Genomic DNA, 17,803 nt, shown 5'->3' with positions numbered 1-17,803 from the left:
ATAGCTCATCATTTGAGGGCCCAGCACAGGATACTTTTCCAATATAACTGCGGCATAAATAGCAAATCCCGTGATCCAATTTTTCATGGACCACTCCACCCACGACTTCTTTTGATTATAATCACCCTCCTTCCCGCTTTTGGGTTTTCCCGCCGCTACGCCTGCATTAAGGAGGTCGAACACCTCCACATATTCACCCCTGAGTATCTTTTCCTTCATGTCTGCAGGCACATGCCAGGTGATCCCTGTGGATGGCGATAGGGTCATTGAGGATGATCCAAACATCAAAGGGCTGAATGCTAACAGCGGGTGACCTGTTGGTTGTCCCCCAGCCACCCCTTGTATCTGGCTATTAAGAGACCCAGTCACATCAACAACGGTGCTAGCCATTGGGCCCTGCGTTGGACACCCTAAATTAGAGTAAGCATTCATCATTACGGGGGCCCCATTTGTCGGGTAGGACATGGTAGGAAGAATCGAGCTCATGAGGCCGTTACCTATCGCTTGCCCATGTGATCCATACAATTGCATTCCTGGTAACTGCGCGACCCCCCCGGGTTGCACCCACACTTGAGATACTCCGCTACCCGGTTGCGCCACAACTGGCGGTAACATACCCTGCGGACCGGACCCCCCCACAGGAGTGACGGGGAGCCGCCCTATTTGTATGGGCCTAGTCACCACGTGCTGCCCTTCGGTATCCTCATTGTCTTTATCTGCGCCTGAATTCGAGTCAAATGTCTCTAGCACCTCCTCCTCACCTGGTGATGCTGGTTGTGGGTCTGCCGGCCTAGACCGTTTGCCTTTCGTAGCACCTTTAAGCTTTTCTGGGGTACGTTTCGCTCTCCTGCCTCTCCCCCTTTCCTTCTGAGAATTCGCATCTGCTCTAGCTCCATCTCTCATGATCTTTAGTACCCAATCCACGCCTTTTTCCCTTGTGAACTCCAGCAGCTCCGTAAAAGCGAGGTATTCATCATTTTTGGCTGCGGGTTCTTTGCCTTTCGGTGCCCTCTTCGGCGGCATCCTGCACTTAAAGAGAACAAACGTTAACAAAACCCCTTAACTGATAGTACATGCATTAAGGCAAGCCGTGCGCGGCTTGGTCTTGTTCCCGGGGAATCAGGTTGTGCTAAATGCGCCAGCGCTCACCACCCTGGATATGAAGACAACAAGGGGGCGACCTCAAAACATTTAAAGTTACCGCTGGAACCCGATCCTCCCTCCACAAAGGTATGAACAAAGAGCTATGCTTGCATCGCGCTCCCTCAATTCAAAAATTCAATCATACAACACACTGCACGGCCCGCTAACCTAGATCACGAGTCGGATTGACCCTCGCTGTTCACTCCCGCACGAAGGTCCCACGATGTCTTCTCTACGCGACATCCGACTCCTGGGCGGTCAGCTGACAAAGAGGGGGCCTCTAAGATGGTCGCGGGCATTTATACCTCGCACCATATGACTACTTCCGGGGCGCTCCGCCGTCCCCCGTTCCTATTGGTCCTTGCACCATAACCACTTTCGGGTCGGCCGACTCGGAAGTGAACCTACTCTGGGTTGGCCCTTTGGCTGCCACTAACGACGCTATTCCCCGAAGGGGGATGGCGCCTTGCAGTGTATTTAGAATCACTCAAAAAGAAACCAATTTCTGTCTATATCCACATTTAAAAATAAATACAGACAAAAAAATAAATGATTTTCTGTCTGTATTTATCTGTAAAAATCAGTAAAAACGGATATCATGGAGCCTCAATCTTGCTGCATTGCATGATCCAGCAGAGGCAAAATCTGCTCCTGCAACATCATCCAGTTTCCTATTTCCCTTACCTCCAGTTTTCCTATCTATCTTTGTGGCTACAACTGCTGGCTACTCGACTGTAGACTGAACTCCAAGCACTAACTTTGTCAAAACAATCCATTCATTTAATGACATATAACCTAACATAAACTTTTCTTTAAAGCCAGCACTTGAATTTTTAATACCCCCAGAATATGTGATCACCTCTCTTAACCTAGAGAGGTAACTAAACGAAGGGGCTGCAGTTATCCGCAGATTTTTAATACTTAATATGTTTTTTCTCTTTCAAATGTCTTACTGTTGAAATACATACATCTGTATCGTAGCCCACAATATTTCATATCATTTATCATTCTACAAACAAAAACCTTCCTTCGTCAACACCTAAGAGAACTCATAGCAGAAAAACACAGATATAGCTCTAAAAGCAACGTTTATGGACATCAACCTTCAATTATGAGACATAATTAGGACAACTGGAAGAACCATCTAGAGAAGGCGTCCCTGAAATATTCCCAGCTTACCGGGGCTTTGCCGCGGGAGCAAAGCCTTTCATACACCAAGCCCGTAGACCCGCCCTCAAATTGTATCGTTATAAGGTAGTGAGTAGAATGCTTTATGGGGCTGAGTTGTGGGGTGCAGTTAATGCAAACATGCTTTCAACAGTGGAAAATAAGTGCCTTAGGAGCTTGGTATTACTTCCCGAAAGCACCCCTCTTCTCCCCTTGAAACTAGATTTGGGCATTAAGTCCAATAACGATCAAGAAAGTCTATGCCCAGTGCTTTTTTGGCATAGACTGGTCAGCACTCCTGATTTGGCTCCCTATGCTCCTGTTCAGTGAAGTTTCTGCCATGGACAAAAACTAAAAAGTTGGGTGGATTAAACATGTGGACATCCTCTGGGCATGTATAGGCCTACCAAAGGAGTTTGTTGGTCCTTTGCCTTCATACTTTAAGGATCAAATAAAAACTCAGTACTGGGCATGGGTAGAGGAGAATAACTTCTTGAAAATCCGTCACAGCTCCTTAACTTATATCTTCACTCACATAAAATCCATGAATCAGTTAAAAAGCTATTTCGATATCATTAAGGTGCCGGCAGACAGGAAATCATACAACCAGTTCAGACATGAACTGACACTAACTCTTGGCTCACAAACAACTCTCAGCCAAAGGGCTGTCCTTTCTGCTTTTGTCCCCAAGAAACTATAGGCCACGTCTTCTTTGTCTCTGCTGTTTATGCCAGACCGAGAAGGAATTGCTGGCCCCTGTATGTAGACATCTTGGGACACACAGCCACAATGAAGCCATACGTATTTTAAAGTCAGACACGAGACCACTATTCGTTTGTGCAGTTGCAACATTTTTAGGCCAGTTTTCGGCTATTAGTAGGAGGTCTATGTCTATCTCCCTGATTATTATAGATGAAACAGACTGAATCTATAATGATTCGTCAAGAAGGGTGTGCTCTTAAATTTCAATACTTTTAATGCAAATTGGTTTTATCGTAATATTTTAAGTGCTATTATTTCTTTTAATTGGTCATTGCGACAGGGTTTTATAATGGCTGATGATGTTTAGCTAGGCTGTACACCACAGTGATTTTCACACAAATAATATTTGTTAATGCACTCACATTTTATTCAGTGTCCCTATTGGCCGAACCAGTAAATAGTGAGATCTGTCTGGGGTTGATCTTCTCCTGTGTCTATGCAATGTAACATGACTATCTTATCTTTTAAGAGCTTATATATGGGGGAAACAACATTTACAATGCAACTTTTACAACGCACTACCATTACAACGAAACTTTTACAATACAACATCCATTACAACGTAGGCCATTACAACGCAACCATTACAATGCACAACACTACAAAGCATACCACTACAACGCATGTCATTACAACGCAGTCATTACAACGCATACCAGTACAATGCATAGCATAACAACACATAGTACCCTTACACTATCCAACACTTATCCTACTATTGCACCCCCTGGAGTTAGAATAGTCTTTTTTACCCCTACACTATCCAACACTTACCCTACTGTTGCACCCCCTGGAGTTAGAATAGTAATTTTTACTCCTATACTATCCAACACTTACCCTACTGTTGCACCGCATGGAGTTAGAATAGTAATTTTTACCCCTACACTATCCAACACTTACCCTACTGTTGCACCCCTTGGAGTTAGAATAGTAATTTTTACCCCTACACTATCCAACACTTACCCTACTGTTGTACCCCCTGGAGTTAGAATAGTAATTTTTACCCCTACACTATGCAATACTTACCTTACATGCAATGTAATGTCATGCGTTGTAATGGTATGCGTTGTAAAGGTAGTATGCGATGTAATGGAATGCGTTGTAAAGGTAGTTTTCAAAAATTCGTTGTAATGGCACGCGTTGTAATGGGATGCGTTGTAATGGATGTTGTGTTGTAAAAAATGCATTGTAAAGGTATGCGTTGTAACGTCATGCATCTGTATATGGAGTATTTTACAGTACTCTTATTCCGAATAATATCGACAAACACTCATGTGTTTGCATCTTTTATGGTTCTATAAATTGAAGTAAAGATTTATATATTGTGATTAAGACAACTGCACGTCACTTGTTCCTATTTCTGCTTAACAATGACCTCAAACCATTTTCTTCTACACCCACACATGAAGGTCTCAGTTCTTGACCTTCTAATTGACAAGAAAGACCTGCTTAATATCCAAGTCCCTAACCCTATTGACTACTTGCTTGTAGTGTTTGTTTCTGTAAGTGGAAATTCCCAGTAAGTGGAAATTGTGAACCTATTACTGCTACAGCTCTCACATCCTGCACAACTAATAACCCAGTTTCTTACACTACTCTACATCAAGCCCATAAATACTCCATTATTGACATACATCAGTGGCCTGTAGAATTCCATCACTACCTACCACCTGCACAACAAAAGGTGTTATGTGCAGGGGGTACAGTAAAAAAAAGTTGACGTCTGAACAAGTTCAGTAGCACATGCTCTCTTTCAACAAATAAAATAAAAGACCAATTAAAAAAATGTACAGTGATTTAAAAAACTGGATAAAATGGTCTCCTGACCAAATACTCTGTGGCCTACTGGACCATACTACCCCACGGCTATTAGAAATGTACCAAGTGGTAAAGGAGATGGGGATACTGCCCCTGCCACCAGGTAACAAATTATAGTAGAGAACTGAAACCAGTCAAAGACTTGTTAGACACAGCAGTCACCTCTTGATTCTGTACCTCAACAGCAAGATACTAGGACTAGCATTGGCATTCAGAATAGCGTGACCCCTGCCACACTTAATGTACCCATATTGAACAATTACCACAATATTTCATCCCCCTACACACATGATACTTTACTGTATTCTCGAAACAGGCACAAATCTCATGCCACAACTATCTCAAATTGAAAAGGATGGCAAAATATCAGGCTTCAGATTAAACAAGGACAAGTCATGCCTGTTTCCTCTAGCTTTAGATTCTTCAAGGTGAGCACAACCTGCCCATTCCGTCTTCCGTCTGATTTGTCAATGCTCCCTTCCCGGTACATAGAAATCCAGGTAAAGCATGGTGATGCTGACATCATTGAGGGAAGCATTGGTAAAATAATATTAGCTGTCAGAAGCTGCAGCTATTTTTGGAAAAATATACCACTTTTGGTCATGAGCAAGCTTGTACAATCAAAAATAACAGTGTTACCATATGGTGTGCACTTCTTTAAGACCATACCCGTGAAAGTCCTCAGGGAGAAATTCAGGCTGTTCAATACACACCTTAGTGAATGAATATAGGGCACAGGCAGATACAGAGTAGAGTTACAAAAACTACAATGAACAACCATGGAAGGGGATCCAGAAGCCTCGAACAACGATGACTACTACCTGTCGGCTCAACTACAATGGGTAGTTCAATGATTAGCCAGCTCACTACTGAAGTACATCAAAGGCCCCTCTAAGTTATATCCTTTTCTTTTTTTTGAAAACTTTATTTATATCATATTCCAGGTTTAGAGATACATTGGTACTTATACATGTGATAAATCATACTTAACATTGCTTGTCAGGGTTAGAAAGAGGTGGTACTAGAAGTTACGCAGTGTCTAACAGTTAACAGTAGCATGGACTCAATAGAACCTGTCCATTCAGGGCAAATAGACAATGTGGCAAACGTAGTAATAGCAGGACAGCAAAGAGAGATTGAAACTAAGGCAGAGGAACTGAGACGTAGCACATGATCACAGAGGCATATTCTGTCATCTCCCATGCTAGTGTGCAGCAGGTCTGCTATATCCCTGTACTATATACATCACATATGCACAGGTATTGGCATAATATGGAATAAAATGTAAGCCATCACATCTATATCATAACAGGAAATACCACACCTTCTCCCTCCCGGCATCCAAAACAGGAGTGAGTGTTGTTTCCTCTGAGTCTGATTCTGCATTGCGAAGTAGGTAGGTCTTCAGTAGCCCCCATACATCTCCAGGCTACAGGTCATCGGTTGTGTTTCAGCATCAATGGCATTTTGCTCCTGACAATATACAACATCATTTAACCAGTTCTTAAACTTCGGAGCCCTGCCCCTTCCCCAACGACACGCCACCCTCCGCTTGGCCAGTAATAATGCTATATCCATGAACTTTCTATCTTGCTTGGGGATTGGCATAGAGTAACCTATTAACATCAGTAGGGGGTCTCTATCCAATGTAGTCCCTACCATGGCCTCAAGGGCTGCATGCACTTGTGTCCATTATTCCCAGACTGCAGGACATTCCCATGCTAGATGTAGAAAACCAGTTCCCTCTCTTTGACACCTTTCAAATCTGTCATTGTCTGACAACTTGAACTTATATTTCTTGGCTGGAGTGTAATACGTTCGTTGCAGGAACTTCTAATGAATAATCTTGAGTCTGCAGCTAGCTGATATGTTCGCCGTAATCCCACAACAGTATCTCCACTGGGCATCAGACACCTCCGGGCCCATATCCTCGCTCCATCTCACAAGAGCCGAACCCTCAACCCCTTGTTTAAGTGATCAGATATCCCCATATAATCTGGAGACCAAATGCTTTCCCTCCTGTCGACCTAGCAGGCAGTGCAACGGGGAGGAATTCTCTGGCTCTTGAGGAAAGTCCGGTAGGACATCTCTCATCCCCTGTCTTAGTCATGCATAATAAAAGATATCTAGCGGCGTGGGCTGGGTATCTTTAAATAATGAGTCCCAAGTTCGGAACTGCCGGTCCAGGAACAAGTTCCCCCAAGCGACAACCTTGAGGCGTTGGCAAATTATTAGGAACCCCTTTTCCTGCAAGAGCACCATTTTAGGATCATAAGTTAGAGGCATCTGTGCCGAATACAACAGCTGTAGTTGGTACATCTTCGCTATTCTCCGCCAAGCATCTATTGTGCATGTCACTATTGTGGGCGGGGTCTAAATATCAAGGACAAAATATTTTAAAATATATATTGACACGTAAGTCTAGATTTTGGAGACCAGTTTGCTGCCTTTTTGCTACACACAGTACAGGGACGGACATTCCCTCAACTGTGTTATGATTAATCTTTTTGCTGTGTAGCAGTACAGACTGGGAAATGATCAAAATGAAATGGGCAAAATGGGTAACTCCCCCCTTTTGAAAAAAAAAAACAGTGTCATGTACTACGTACAACCAACCACACACAAAAGGAGTGACACAAAGGTCCTGAAGAGCGACCTCTGGTGGCAGATCGTTCTCCCACCTTGCCGCCAAGACCTGGAACACCCTCTCCAACCACCTACGGCACACTCAATACCTGCTGACCGTCTGAAAACTCCTCAAGACCTGGCTTTTTGAGCAGTAGCAGCATTCCCCACCCCAGCACCTTGAGACCCTCACGGGTAAGTAGTGCGCTTTACAAATGATATGATTGATTGATTGATTGAAAGGTCTAGCCACATTGTAGATGTTGCACAATGACGCAATTGTACTAGTGACAGATAAAAACACAATGATGCATAGAATCATTGACAAATAAGAAACAACGCAATGGCTTGTAGAGTGAGCAGTGCTGAAAGATGGGTAATAACTGCAAAGACAACCAGTAACAAAGAAAAAGTACTACATTGGAACATACAAACAGCAACATTAAAGAATGGTCACAATAGCACATACAACTAGAGAGCTAGAAGAAGGACCAAACGTAGATGCTCTGGTGGCGCACAATTCAGCCCAATATCTGCAAGGCCACGCAAAGCCACCCTGAGTGGCTTTTCATGGTCTTGTAGATAAGGAGTAAGGCCACACAAGGCAGGTTGCTGTGTTGCCTAACATTGCGACAGGGAGGCGTGCCATAGATGTTGCTGTGGGTGTTCCCACAGCACACATGGATTTTAACACTGCCCAATATTTACAGCATAGCTTGAATCTGGGGCGGTGCCAAAATTGTACGTCTCCCCAGATCAGGTGTACAGAGGAGATATGTTTACATTTATCCTTGTATTTTCCTCTTTCCATGTGTGCTGGATTCTGAGGAAAATGCCTCCCGTGATTATTTCTGTAAAGGAAGGTGCTCATTCATGCACTCAAAAAACTCATGCCAACAACACAGACACCCCACCATGGAGCAAGGGGGCCTGTGTTGATGCACGGCTGTAATTTTGGTGCCAGCGCTGACTGAAAGGACAGGAATGCATTGTATCTTGTTAACACAGTGCATTTCTGTCCTTTTGCATTGGCGTAGGGCAGACCAGCAAAATTGACTTGCAGCGCTGCCCTGTGTCAATTCATTGTAAATATGCCCCTTTGTGAGGGGCATGCTTGCAATGTGAAAAACATGGATGATCCGATGTTGAGAAAACCAAATAGGAGCCTGAATAAAGTAACAACATGCTTATCAACCAAAGTATTTCAATGCAGCATAAAAGTTTTAGTTGTTAATTAAATATATATATATATATTTAGGTGGGCTTTTTATCACAATAAACAGTGTTTTTCTTTTAAGAGAACATGACACATAGTATCAAGCACCTACATACTTCATTATCAGAGACACACCCGGGTAAATATTTGTTTAGAATTCAGAAAGAGTTGGTTTTTGCAGGGCACCCTCTTTTTCAAGATCACTTCTGTATTTGCCAAAATGATCCTTGTCACAGGCAGAATACAATGTATTGCGACGGTAGCACCTAATTGGATGTGGAATGATACACCAAACACCATAATGTGAAATTAAAATGAATTTACTAAGGACAACAGTTGCCCTGAAGGGCATCCAAGCACTAGAGAACATAAAAAAAGATAGAGAACAGAGAGACAAATAATTCCCTTTACACTAGCATCTGCAACACATTTCCACTTATATTAACATGCTGACACATGCAGGAAAAAATGTAAAACTAAACCAAAAAGGCCAGTATTCCACATTGTCCTAAATGTGAGAGGGACAACTTCTGCCTCAATATTGTGTACAGAAAATGCCTTATAATTGTTTTTCCCACTTTAATTTTTTTTAAACTGGCCCTACTGATAGACACATCTGGGAGTCACAGTGGGGTTATCACCTTCTCCCTCTCCAGCAGTTGGGTACCATCAGCATGACAAAGGAAGGTGAAGTCAAATGACAATATTAGGGAGGCAGGAGTTCTCATGTAAATGTTGAACAAGGTGAAGCTGAGGAACCCTACAGGGCAAAGCTTTGGGACGCCATTTGAAACCATGAAAGCATTGTGATCTATCTTGCAAAAAAGATATAGACCAGCTCAAAAAACTGCTCCTCAACCACCACCCTACCTAGCAATAAGATGGGATACAGTTTCAAATGCTGCTGACAGTTCAAGCTAAATAAGAAGTATGGTCTTTGTTATTGGCCAAGTAAACATTATCTAACACCGCCACCAGAACCGATTTAATTGAATGGCTAGTCTGAAGATTTAATTGGAAGCCCAGCAGTTGCTTTTCTTCTAAAGATAATTATACATTAATTGGACTTTCTGCTACCTTAGTAACAAACCACAGTATAGAAAGGGACCTGCAATTGGCCGATACATTGGGTCACTGTTGTTCCTCTAAAGAGATGACATAGATATTTAGTCTTCTGAGGCCCAATGTGTGTATATTTTTATATGCGTAGTAAGGGCCGGACTGAGAACCAAAACCGGCTCTGGCAAAGTGCTCGGCCGCCCCCCCCCCCTCCCAAAAAGGGGGGAGGCGGCGGGGGTGTGGCTGAGCTCGTTGCCAGGGCCGGTTTTCGGCTGATTTTGTTACAGGGCCGATTTTGCAGCTATGGAATTTGGAGGTGAGCCAGAACTCTCCTTAAGATTAGTAAATGCTACCAGGGATGCTGCCCATTCATTGGAACCTTTCATATAAATTACATCTACGTTTCAAAGTCAACCCATCAGACTACATGTTCCCCCTCTGTAAGTAGACGTGCTTCATTTGTCTGCTTGAAAAGGTGCAGTGTTCACAAGATAGCCAACAATCTGCAAACTCTTATGGATGTTCTAGGAACCCTCCTTCTTCGGTTTTTCAATTTTGACGCTGGCCTCAGCAGCTCTTTGGGCCTCTACTTTGCACTCTGGCTTCAAGGCAGCACGGATGTGAGAGTAATGGAGGTAGCTGAGTCCGGCCTGTCTACAGAACGCCACCATCTTTGCTACCTGTGCTGGAGCTCCAGTATCTGCTCATGCAATGGAGGACAGGCGGGACTTGGCCAAGGATAAAATGCTGCCCATTTGCATATTTAATTTGCTTCTCATTTGGGACTTAGATGTTTTCTGAAGTGCACATAGTTCTGTAACGCCCTGTTCTGAAAGCCTTTATGACACTGACTTCATGCAATTTTTGTTCGCTGTACCATACTATTAGACCTGGCATCTTTGGTGTGGTTCTCCCCCTAACTTTTTGCCTCAGACCTCCTGTTTTGCTGACCTTGTTTTTGCTGTCCTTAGGACTCTGAACACTTTACCACTGCTAACTAGTGCTAAAGTGCTTGTGCTCACTCCTTGAAACATAGTAAGATTGGCTTATACCCAATTGTCACAATTAATTTAATTGTAGGTCCCTGTCAAAGTGAAATAACCTGTGCCCACACAATTAAATGCTACAAGTGGGTCTTCTGATTGTGCCGCCCACTTAAAAAGCACTTTAAATACTAAAGGCCTGAAATTATAACTTGTATGAATGCAGTATTAAACTGCCATTTTGACCTGGCAAAATATTTTTTAACCAGGCTCAAACCTTCGTGTTAAATACATATAAGCACTCCTGGTGTGAGCCCTGAACAACCCCAAGGGCAGGGTACAGTGTATTTAATAAGTTGGACATGTACTGTAAAGTTTTACATGTCCTGGTAGTAAAAAACTCTTACAGTCGTTTTTCACTACTGCCGTAGGATAGCATTGGATTGAGCTTCTTGCATTTAATAAGTGTAATTTCCAAAGGGGAACAGGTAACTAGTTCATGCTTGGTGTACTTGGATTTTTAATGAAAAATCCTGGCTTATGGAGTACCTGGATTTTAAATTACAATTTTAAAAATGCCATGTTTAGAAAGTTCCCCATCACGAAGGGAACCACCCGTGGTCCCGCAAAACTGCACAGCCCATTGAATCCAATGAATTAAGTTCATATCCTTATTCATACTTTTTCGCAATTTATCTGTTCATTTCTATAAATTTATGTTAAACATAATTCGTCTCACATGAGTTTGCATCCAATAAGGTAGAAGTTGGACAAACACGTACTAAGCAAGACCTGAGAAAGTGGTTTGTTAAGAGCAAGCCTCAAAGGACTTATGAACATGGGAGGTGTTTTGAGTCATGTTGTAAAAGAATTATTTGATTTTATTCTATGATTTTGTGGTACACCAAGTCAGCGTGTTTCTCTAAGATAGTGAATACACCTTGCCTTTCATTGCTGGGAAAGTCAACAGCAGTTACGATTCTATACAGAGTATAGCAGGTTGTAAACCGGGTGAAAAATGATCGTGGAAATGCACTCTGGGATACCGAGTAATTTAAGTTCGACTATTGAGCCTCTATTGCTTCATTAACAGACAGAATTGTTCACCTGCAGACACTTATTAAGGATCGCAATAGTTATAAAATAACGCGCTTAGAAAAGCATAATAAGCCCGCAGTTAAATGAAATAGGTGTGCGAAGGCACGTTATGAAACGGAAAGAATGTTTTTAGACGACTGAGGCTGTAGTGCAAATGTTTATTTGATGTTTTCAAGATTTACCAGTACGCCATCTTAATTTTTGACCTGGACCTATATATTCCAACTTTTCTGTGCATTACAATTTACCAAATATATGGGTCTCCAAATGTATTAATAGTATGGATGAATTGATTTATGGCCAGGTCTTATCACATAGATGATTATTGATCCTTCTTGTAATATAAAAAACAGTGTCTGTTTTTTATACTGACACTTTCTTGATTTTTGACCTGGACCTATATATTCCAACTTTTCTGTGCATTACAATTTACCAAATATATGGGTTTCCAAATGTATTAATACTATGGATGAATTGAATTATGGCCAGGTCTTAAACATGGATGATTGTTGATCCTTCTTGTAATATAAAAAACAGTGTCTCTTTTTTATAGACGCCTTCTTGATTTTTGACCTGGACCTATATATTCCAACTTTTCTGTGCATTACAATTTACCAAATATATGGGTTTCCAAATGTATTAATACTATGGATGAATTGATTTATGGCCAGGTCTTATTACATGGATGATTGTTGATCCTTCTTGTAATATAAAAATCTGTCTTTTTTTTATGTCACCAATTTCTGTAATTCTTTTCTTTTCTTCATCACTCAACACTATCTAATTCACATCTTCCTATTTTGCACGCTCCCCTTGGGGCAACTAATATGACCCTTATGTATTGTTAGTTGTTTACTTTTTCCAATAGTGGCGATAAATGAATGAATTGCTTTTGACTATATGTTTTGCTGTTGCGTTTTGTGATATTGATGCATTTATTGATTCAGAGTAGATTTTTATACTCGTGAAAGTTTAATTATGAAGCACTGACTAATTGTGATATTGAGAAGTAATAGTCTATGGACCATTATTTTGTAATACTGTTTGATACCCAGATCCTAGAACTTTTTGGGTTACCCCATTTGATTAATGAGTACGCCATGGTAATCGCAAGATATTTTAGAATTGGTGTTTATTTCTCCTAAAGACCAACAGGACTCGTAATGAAATTATGGGGAGCACTGGAAATATTTTTGCAACATGGGAATACTCCGTATTGTTTTAGAGATGAAAATATCTCAGGGATGTTAATAGTTACCAGTTTTAAATGTTTGATATAAAGAAGGGTTAGCACTGTTCTGTCTGATGTATTTACTTGGTTGTGCGACTATAATATACCTTGGTAGTACATTTGAATTAAATGAAACATTTTGTTGGTATTCCTAAATGCCCCAGTAAAAAGGGAGTGTTATTTCCCGAAATGCATTGGGCTTTTTGAAAATAAATCATGGCATGAAATTCACCCTTTGCTCATGAGCTTTTTTTTTGAGAATAGACGTCATAATGGATTGTATAAAATGAATTGACTCAACAAGTGTGAAAAAAGAAAAAGAAAAATGAACAGACAAAATTGCGAAAAAGTAAGGATATGAACTTAATTCATTGCATTCAATTGCAGCTATGCGGGACCACAGGTGGTTCCCTTCGTGGTGGAGTTATGGTTGCAGCTCAACGAGACGAAGGGCGTAGAAAGTATTGCATGCCAAAACTGGTGAAAAGACATATTTGGTTGAAACTTTTGGAGAAATTGGATTAATCAGAGTGCATCTCATTTCTATTAATTTAATTTTAGAAAGTTGGCATTTTCATGCCTTAGCCATTTGGTGACTGCAGCCTGTCCCTGTGTGTAGTTGACAGTTGGGCTCTGTGTATTTCTCCTAGACATCCACACACAATGGAAGCTCAGGTGTACCTGGATGGGCCATGACTGGCAGGATGGGAGGGAGTAGCTAGGCCCAGCCCAACTTACACTTCAATAGGCTGTGTCTTGCCTCCACACAAAGGGCTGCATAGCCCACTGTAGTTAATGTAGAGCTAAAGCCAACAAGGCAGGGCACCTGCGTACTTCAAAGGGCTGCCTGAAGAACATAGGTCTTCATACTTTTTGATGCTGGGATCCCCCTGTCGAACTTTTGTAGGAATAAGGACCTCATCCTGACAAAAAAATCTAGAACCTGGCACTCTTTTTCATCGACAACCATAAACGTCCCCAATTCTTACAGTAAATCATTTTTAAAGTGGGGAAATAATATTAAACAGTGTTCAAAAAAGGATACCTTAGACTTGTTTCACACTGTTTTTCTAAAAAGGTTTTTATTTTTAACCTTATGAAAAAAGACACTTTTATTTTTGCCAAAACTGACTCCTGGTTATATTAGTTGCTGCTGTTGCTGGCTACAGTCATGTCTGGAGGGTGATTTGTGTATGTTTGTACTACGAGGTCACAGCCTGTGATAGAAAGCACATATGTAGGTCATTATTTTATATTTGCATTACACACAGTATAAGATAACCTGCTACAAAATGTGCAAAACGTTTAACAATACAATATATAGATTTTAGTAATACCCACACTATACATAATGCAATTGTTTTCCATAACTGTCCCTTCAGCACCTCCTCAGGGATAGTAAGCACTATTTAAATACAAATACAATCATAAAAACGCACTTAAAATTCAGTTATCCATTCAGAAACACTTTTTCTAGGATGGGCGTTCATTATATTGATACTTTATATGAACATTAATGTGAATATGATATTGAAGTACCACAGAATTTCGACTAATTGTCAGCTTCGATAAAATGCTTTAGGGCTACTGATCGGCTGATAAAATGCCAGTACACAGACAAAATATCGATTTTTAAATATCGACACACAAAAATATCGAAGTTTAAATATCGATGGGACAAAATATCGAAGGTAAGTAATATCGACAGTCTTAATATCGATATTGGTATGATATCAGTAATATCGAAGTTGTAAATATCGATGTCAATAATATCGAAATTAATAACTTTGATGTTACTAATATCAATTTTTAAATACATTTAGTGTATATTATATTGTATTTATTATGTTTTATTATTTATTTTTAATGTAATTTAATTAAATATTGTCTTTTACTACTGTAGCGGGTTGTGGGTTTATAGGGGAATAGGGTGGGAAGTAATTTAATTATGTTAAATTAATTATTAATTAGTAGGAATTATTAATTAATTAATTGAGAAATAATTGTTATATATTTTTAATTAATTGATTAATTGATAAATATGTTCTGTAGCGGGTTATGGGTTTATAGGGGAATAGGGTGGGAAGTAATTTAATAATAATTAATTAATTGATATATGTTTGTACATATTTTAATTAATAATTAATTGGTAATTAATTTCTATTAATTAGTTAATTAATTAATATACTTTTTTACATATTTATAATTATTTATTAGTTGGTAATTAATTAATATTAATTATTTAATTACATTAATTATAGTAATTTTTTTATATATAATTTATTGTTATTCTTAATTAATTATTTGGGAAAAATAATATTAAATATTAAATTAAATTAATTACAGCAAATGTGCTAATATATTTACTTTATTGTTATTGTTAATTAATAATTAATTGGTAATTAAATAATATTAATTAATTTGGGGTAAAGGGGTATTTTTAGGGTTCAGGGTCAGTTTTCAGTTCATGGGTAAAGGGGTATTTTTAGGGTTCAGGGTCAGTTTTCAGTTTTTGGGTAAAGGGTTATGTTTAGGGTTCTGGGTCAGTTTTCAGTTTTTGGGTAAAGGGGTATTTTTAGGGTTCTGGGTCAGTTTTCAGTTTTTGGGTAAAGGGGTATTTTTAGGGTTCTGGGTCAGTTTTCAGTTCATGGGTAAAGGGGTATTTTTAGGGTTCAGGGTCAGTTTTCAGTTTTTGGGTAAAGGGGTATTTTTAGGGTTTAGGGTAAGTTTTCAGTTTTTGGGTAAAGGGGTATTTTTAGGGTTCAGGGTCAGTTTTCAGTTTTTGGGTAAAGGGGTATTTTTAGGGTTCAGGGTCAGTTTTCAGTTTTTGGGTAAAGGGGTATTTTTAGGGTTCTGGGTCAGTTTTGGGTTTTTGGGGTACAGGGATATTTTTAGGGTTCAGGGTCAGTTTTGGGTTTTTGGGGTACAGGCGTACAGGGTAAAAACAAAAAAATATGACATTAAATCAAATAAATTACATGAAAAAAATTAAAATTGCTTTAAATTATTAAGTGTTTTATTTATTTTAAATGTATATGTATTAGTTTTAATTTTGTTTTAATATTTTTATTTAATAGTTGTAAAATTATATGTATTTTAAAATTATTTTTACATTATTATTAATACATTTAAAAAAACGATATTTTTGATTCCGATATTTTTGTACTACGATATTATTTTTTCGATATTTTTGTACTTACCTTTATGAAGATAGGATTCCGATATTTTTGCTGTCGATATTTTTGCTCCGATATTTTTGCATGTCGATATTCTGTCTGTCGATATTATGTCAGACATTCAAAATGCCAGCAATGGGATAGTTAGAACAAGAATTCGTAATGTGTCTGCCAGGTAAGTGAGAGTTTGCTGCAGCAATCTGTAATGCATATTACTGCGTGTTTTGGGCACCTCTTTGGGTATGTTTTTGTGTCTCTTATACTCCTTAGTTGCTTCCTTTTAAACGTTTAACGTGGCTAAGTCAGAAAACAAATTTAACACCTTAGGAAATGATTCACTTTTTTGTTGAAAACCAAAAGTTAAAAGGAAGATTAATTTGGAATCATGCAGAGCTCACTAGAAACAAGAACAACTAACACTTGACTCTAACTCAGCCCCATGCCTAATATTGCCCTCACCAACAGTCTAGCCTCCCTACTTTCTTTTACATCAAAACCCCCAAAATGTTATATATAACACCAACACTATTTCTCCACTACTTATTTTCCAGCCTGCCCGCCCGAGCCCACGCTTTCTCTGTTTTTTGCTCATTACTGGCCTTCAGGGATAGTAAGCAGTATATAAATACAATTACAATTAAAAATAGTCACTTCAGAGTTCTGTTGATAACATTTTGCACTACTCTCAAACAAAATAAATCTTTGTCATCACAAAGCTTCCAGTGATCCGATCAATTAAAGCCAGTACAGGCACCAAAGCATCCTTTACATTTGAAGATGAACTGATAGCGCACATGTGCATTTCTTTCAGACAGAAAGGCACCCTGCAAGAAAACCTTGTTTCGCTCTATGGCCGGCTTCAGTTTCCCTGAATAACACTCCAGTTGCAGCATTCTTACTACTGATTAACCTTTTGAAAATAGATGTCTATTTGCAGATTCCAGGTGTTGATATGCGCGACCCGTGACCTATTCATCAACCTGTAGGCGAGGTACTCAGTTAATATTTTGAGTGTACAAATTTAGGGGTCCCCACCCGAACGTCCACAAGAGCTCTAATTCATTTTCATCCATGTGTAAATTAAAAAATTCATGTAGAAATGCTCCTATGAAACAAAAAATAATGTGGTTTGGCGAAAAAAAAGTCTGATGTTGGATTCTAGGCACCTTGGGCCTCATTTATGAAAAGTGACGCATCGCTGCATGAAAACAGCAATGCGTCATTTTTCATTGCGCCCTCCTTGCGACACCAATGATGCGCCATATTTACAGTATGACGCATCATTGCGCAAGGAGTTACAGATACGTCAGTATTTCTGACGTATCTGTAAGCGCAAAAGTGACGCATTGCTAGAGTGTGTCAGAAAAGTGACGCAACTTCAGCAATGCGCCCTTTCACATGGGGCGAGCCCCATGTGAAAGGGCCTGCGTCAGTCTTTTGCCTGCTGTGAGGCAGGTGTAAGATTTTGACGCAACGGCGTCCTAGAAGTGACGCAGTAAAATCTCATAGTTTTCACTGCGTCACT

At 39.8% G+C, this 17,803-nt stretch overlaps 1 pseudogene; it reads right to left on the bottom strand.

Annotated features, from left to right (window-relative positions):
• Positions 1-10,314: 10,314 nt before the first annotated feature.
• LOC147729289 (ATP synthase F(1) complex subunit epsilon, mitochondrial pseudogene) lies at positions 10,315-10,461 on the bottom strand (annotated as a pseudogene).
• Between the last annotated feature and the right edge of the window lie 7,342 nt (positions 10,462-17,803).

Source organism: Lissotriton vulgaris, chromosome 2_2 (genome assembly GCF_964263255.1).
Source record: "Lissotriton vulgaris chromosome 2_2, aLisVul1.2, whole genome shotgun sequence".
Lineage (NCBI taxonomy): Eukaryota > Metazoa > Chordata > Amphibia > Caudata > Salamandridae > Lissotriton > Lissotriton vulgaris.
This window is presented reverse-complemented; position numbering and strand designations above follow the sequence as displayed.